Genomic DNA, 5,853 nt, shown 5'->3' with positions numbered 1-5,853 from the left:
AAACAGGTTAATTTAAGTTATGAGCTATGGGGACAAGCATAAGCTAAAGCTGAGCATTCATAACTCATAAGTCTCAGTGTCATGATTTGGGACTTGGTTAGTGGCCAAAGAGAAAGCCTGTTACACAAAGTCGCACAGATACTCTACAGGTGTGACCAGTCCCTTAACACTTTGGGCTCACCATGACTCCCTTCTAACAGAGGTAGAAGGTCACATAGCTTCCCACAGAATCATGCCCTTGGAATTGTCTGGGGGGACCTGCCAAAATTGCCTCACACTGATGTGAGCGCTGGTCTGACTGCCTTTGTGGGTGCTGATTGTTCTTACTTTTTGAGACTCTCTCACTGAATGTGGAACTCATGGATTTTGCTACATTGATTGTCTGGCCAGTGAATTCCAGACTTGTGTGCCACCATGCTTGGATGTTTTTTATATGCATGCTGGAGATCCAGACTTAGGTCCACACACTTTGACGGCAAGAATTTACCAAGTGAGCTACCTCCAGAAAGACAGGCATGAGGAAAGAGGTGGAGAGAGGTGGGGAGAATGGCTCACTTGATTGTCACTGTTGAGCCAAGAAGAATTCCATTAGAGAATTTCTCAGGGTCCAAACCTCTGGAGCTAGGTCTGCATTGTATTGTAGATGCTAGCTGATTTGCTGTTGAATGGCATAGCCTCAGTGGAGAATGTCCCCTAGCTTTGCATCTCTACAGAACTAAGCATTTGAATAGGCCTGCACCAGGGCAGAGGTCTGGGTCTATGTGAAGAGTGAGGAGAGATGGTTAGGGGTATCTGTGGAGAGGTCTACAGGAGTAGGGATGATTGAGAGATCTGCTGATAGGGTCTAGAAAGATGGGAGAGAAATGGTCTCTGGGTCAGGGAAGAATGGTTGGAGTACAGCTAAGAAGATGCTGAATAAAGGAGAGACTCCAGTTTTGCAGCATGAAATCTAAAGATGACAAGATGCCTGTGTCTGGTCTTTTTCGCCATTGGATTGCTAGGAATTTCCAAGCACTCAGGCAGAACCTCGTGGCTTCTGTGGTTTGGGACTGAGACATTCGGGGCCACGACACACTGTTTGTTTTTGCATGTTTTTTGTGAGGTATATATGTGTGGAGGGATGTTTACATGTGAGTGTGCAAGCTGATATGGAGGCTACAGCATAACCTCTAGTACCATTCCTCAAGCACCATTGAAAGGACCAGCTTCCCTTTTGGCAGCCGTAACGAACACGTGCTTCTATGACCTTGTCCTAGACACTAGAAAGTCAGATGCCTGCCTCGTGACAAGGAACCAATCAGAAGTTAGCTGGTGGCACTATGCTTTACGACCCTGGGTGTGCTTTAGGGACAAGCGCAATGACACACAAAGCATAGCAACCACCCTGGGAGGGCCTATGGGCCATAACAACCAATTGGCCAATCAACACAGGGCAAGCCCTTCAAGCCTGGAGGCACACTAATAGTGAGCCTGTGCGCACCCCTAGACACTCCCCTTACGCTGCCCTATAAGATCTCTTGGGAGCCCTAGGAGCTGTCTTTTGCGAGCCATCCGCCATGGTGGGTGGGTGAAAGACCCGAGCTAACATGGGGTTAGCTCGTTAAATTACAATAAAGCCTCATGCAGTTTGCATCAAGCTCTCGAATCCGCCTGGTGATTGGGGTGACCGTGAACGTGGCCTGGGACCCCGGATACCTGAGTTTTCTGGGGGTCTAACACCATCACCCATGTCTGCTTTGAAGCAATTTCTCACTAGCCTCAGACTTGACAGATACTGTAGGCAGGCTGGCCAGCAAGCTTCAGTGATCTTCTTGCTGCTGTCCTAGCTCTGGAAATCCAAGGGTGTATCAACATGCCTGGCTTTTTAGATGGGTTCTGAGCATCAGATTTATTGCACTGGCTGATTTATCTCCCCAACCCCCAGTTACAACTGTTATAAAGTTTATCTCTAAAGAGATTAGAACGTTATTTTACAACTTTCTCTGCTGTGGATACAAGTAATTACTTTTTCATTTCTCATAATTTGGCAAATTCGTCTAACGTCTTTACTTGGATAGATAATGCCAAGACTATAAATTACTATGTAGATTTTTGTTAAGGAAGCATTGTGATTTGAATGTGAAATGTCCTTCATGGTTTCATGTGTTTGAATAATTGGCCCACTGCCACGAAGTGCCATTTTGAAGACTGTAGAACCTTTAGAAGATAGAATTTCATGGAAGGAAGTGGGTCACAGAACTTACGGCTTGCCTCTCTGCTTCCTGACTATGGATACAATGTCTCATGGTGCTACTGCCAAGTGCCTCCTACTATGGTGGAATGTATCTTCTGCATCTGTGAGCCAAAATAAATCTTACCTCTCCTTCAAGTTGCCACTCATCCCGTATTTGGCCAAAGCAATTAAAATTTACCTAGTATACCTACAAACATTTTTTGCTACCTCTAGATATATGGTGTCTCTTGTAGTGAAACCTGGTGCCTCAGACAGAGGTACTGCCCTGCACTTCTTCTCTTCCATGTCTCACACAGCCTGGCCATAGATCTCTGTGTATACATCTCCTTCAGACACTTCTCTCTGTAGAAAGGCAGGATCCTGGTGCTTGGTTCTTGCAGCAGATACAAGAAGCCAATATCACCCAGGATAGGTAGATAAAGCTGGGAACTCAAGGCCAGTTGTAGGGTGTAGAAGTGACCCCCAAGGAGCAAACAGCTCCAGCTTCTGCTTCCCACCATCATCCACAGAACAAAATGTGCCAAGCCTTGGAATGGATCTATGGAAGAACAGTGCCAAAAGCCTATGCCTGATTAGCATTGCATCAAGTAATGTTGGAACAAGAGCCATGCTTACCTGATCACCCACCCCTCTCCAATGGAAAGTAGAGATGATGACAATGCCACCATTGTGAAACTCAGGACTATGGACAGGATTAAGTGCAGATAAGTTAGTGAAGAGGATGACTGGTCAAAGTCAAGATTTGGAGGTTGGTGCTTGGCTGACACACCCCAACCCATTCCATGTCTGTCCCATGACTCCAACTCATATTTAATATATTAACATACAAGTATACACAGAAGCCCAGTGAATACTCAAATACATGTCAAAATTAAAGTTATCCATTAGAGCTTTCTCTTGGCATTTCTGATTTATTGAGTAATAACATGTTCCCTCAGTACACCCTAATAATGTCTGACCAGTGTTGTCGTCACAGATAGAACATACCACCTGTGTGCTATGCTTGGAAAGTCAAATTTTCATCCACAGTAAAATGTTCTTTTAGTTAAGTCTCACTTTCCATGTGTTGAAGCATGCTGAGCAGGCAGCAGAGTGAGCAGATGTGTTTCCTTACCCAAGTGACTAGTCCAAGGTCTGACTCACAGAAACACATGGTGTGGGGTGTCCTGCACCTCATAAACAATTCACCTGTGTCTCTCTGCCTAGCTCTCCCTGCCAACTTGGGAGAGCTACTAAAAAATATCCACATGAGAAACTTTTAGAAACATTATCTCAAATTATTTTGATGCTTTAAAAACATTTAAAAAGAATTTTGCCAAGGAGTGTCTCATTTTATCTTCTCATAACTCCTGGAGGTTGGTAAGGTATTATAAGTGGCCCAATTATTTGATAACAATCAAAAACTGATTAATAATGATGGTTATGATGATATTTGATGACCACTTACCAAACTTGCCATCCAGTTGTTCGTTCTTTAATTTTTTAATTTTTCTTTAATTTAATTTAATGTTTTTCTTTAATTTTTCCAATTTATGAGGCAGGTTACTAGTGGAAAACACCATTTAATTGTTGAAGTGTTGAGCTATAGTGCGTTGAGTAGGTTTTCAAAGACGGTGGCTGAGACTTCATCCCCAGCTCTTCTGAGAAAAATCTTCTTTGGAGATAGGATCACCACAGTTGTGACTAGGTAAAGAAGCACTGCAGGTGTGACTAGGAAAAGAATCACCACAGGTGTGAGTAGGTGAAGGAGCACTGCAGGTGTGACTAGGTGAAGGATTGCCACAGGTGTGACTGGGTGAAGGAATGCTTCAGGTGTGACTAGGTGGAGGAGCACTACAGGTGTGACTAGGTGAAGGAGCACTACAGGCATGACTAGGTGGAGGAACACTGCAGGTGTGAGTAGGTGAAAAATACCAAGATGGCAAAAGGGTGGCCATAGACCCAGTAGCTGGAGTTGTATGACAAAAAGGCAACAGCAGATCTTGTGACAGGGGAGTTGGAGCTGAAAGAAATGCTCCATGGACATTAACATGTGAAAGAAGGCAGCTTGAAGAGGAGCAGTGAGGCGCTTCCATTACCCCACCATCATCTAAGGAAGAGAGGGTTTGAAAAAGCCTGCAAAACACAAATGAGAGATGGGGTGAGGATGGAAATGTGTGGCTAGACACTTTTGATGCTCTTTCCTCAGCTCACTAAGCCACTTCTATCTGTGAAAAGGACTTTTTCTTTTCTTAACAAGACAGCTATTTATGTCCCTTGCCTAATTTAAAAGGCACCCCCACCATGCCCTACAACTTTCTCCCTGGAAGCTGCTGGGATTTTCACCAAACCTGTTCTGTTTTCCTCTCAAACTGGCACAATTGTCCTTGAACTACTTTTTGAGCCAATTCCTTTTATCAATGAGATTCAGACCCCTCCAAAAAGGGACCCTCATTTCCTTGGTCACAATCAGGTGCAAAGATACGTGGAAGATTTCCTTGTGGAAATAAAGCAGAATAGAGGACTGTGTTGCTTAAGCTACATAGTACCTACACATCCCCAAATCCAGAAGCTGCATGAAAAATTGTTCCCAAGAGCTTTCAAAGCAAGGAGGAGGGAATACATTTTCCTTATTTTTTTTCTGATTCCCCAGGTAACAATGCACTGGCCACACTCTGTTCTACAGCTGTATATGGACTACACTCTTCTCTCCACATCTTCTGTCTGCTTGGGAGAAGAAACAGAAGCTCTGAGTTAATCAGTACCTCCCACAACAAGGTTGTATAATAAATAGCCACACATTTCTGGTATTTGCAGATCTTTCTTGTCCACCTGGAAATTGACTATGACATTTTGCTGATCTTACAGGGCTCACCTACACAGCTGCAGGCTAGCTACTGTCCTGATGATATGGGCTGATGTATGTGGCATGGGGCTTCAGGGTGAGTCCAGTGGTCTGGACTCTGTGGAGTAGTGGGATGAGATAATCTAAGTTCTTTAAACCATCATGATGCAAGCTGAGGTGAAAACCTTCAATTGGGATACAGAAAAGATGAAAATGAACCAAGTAATGTCCTACCCAGAGGCCTGGACTTGAACCAGCACATCTTTTGCTCATGTCCTACTGGACAAAGCACATCACATAACAGTAAGAAAGATATATTCCTTTGGGGCTGAGAGGAACAGTGATGGCTTTTGGGTGAGTGTTAACATGCTGTCTTGGTTACTTCTCTTTTGCTTTGACAGAAGTAAGTTACAAAAGGTTTTATCTTGAGACGTAGAGTGTGAGGGCACAGTCCTGTGGTGGGGAAGTGTCATCCTGCATGGAGGAGAAGTAGGACACATGAGCCTCAGGCATCTGGCCATATTGCATACTCAGGAAGATATGGAGGTAGGAGGCTGAAGAGACGACTAAGAGGTTAAGAGCATTTTCTGCCTTTCCAGAGGATCCAAGTTCATTTCCCAAAACCCATGTTGAAAGGCTTACAATGACCACTTTTCCAGCTCCACATGATCTGACACCTTCTTGCCTCTCTGGACACACACACACAGACACACACAGACACACACAGACACACAGACACACACACACACACACACATGCACACACTGCATACACTCATAAACACACACATACATAT

The sequence above is a fragment of the Cricetulus griseus genome, assembly GCF_003668045.3.
Source record: "Cricetulus griseus strain 17A/GY chromosome 1 unlocalized genomic scaffold, alternate assembly CriGri-PICRH-1.0 chr1_1, whole genome shotgun sequence".
In the NCBI taxonomy this organism is placed as follows: domain Eukaryota; kingdom Metazoa; phylum Chordata; class Mammalia; order Rodentia; family Cricetidae; genus Cricetulus; species Cricetulus griseus.
Note: the sequence above shows the minus strand (reverse complement) of the source record.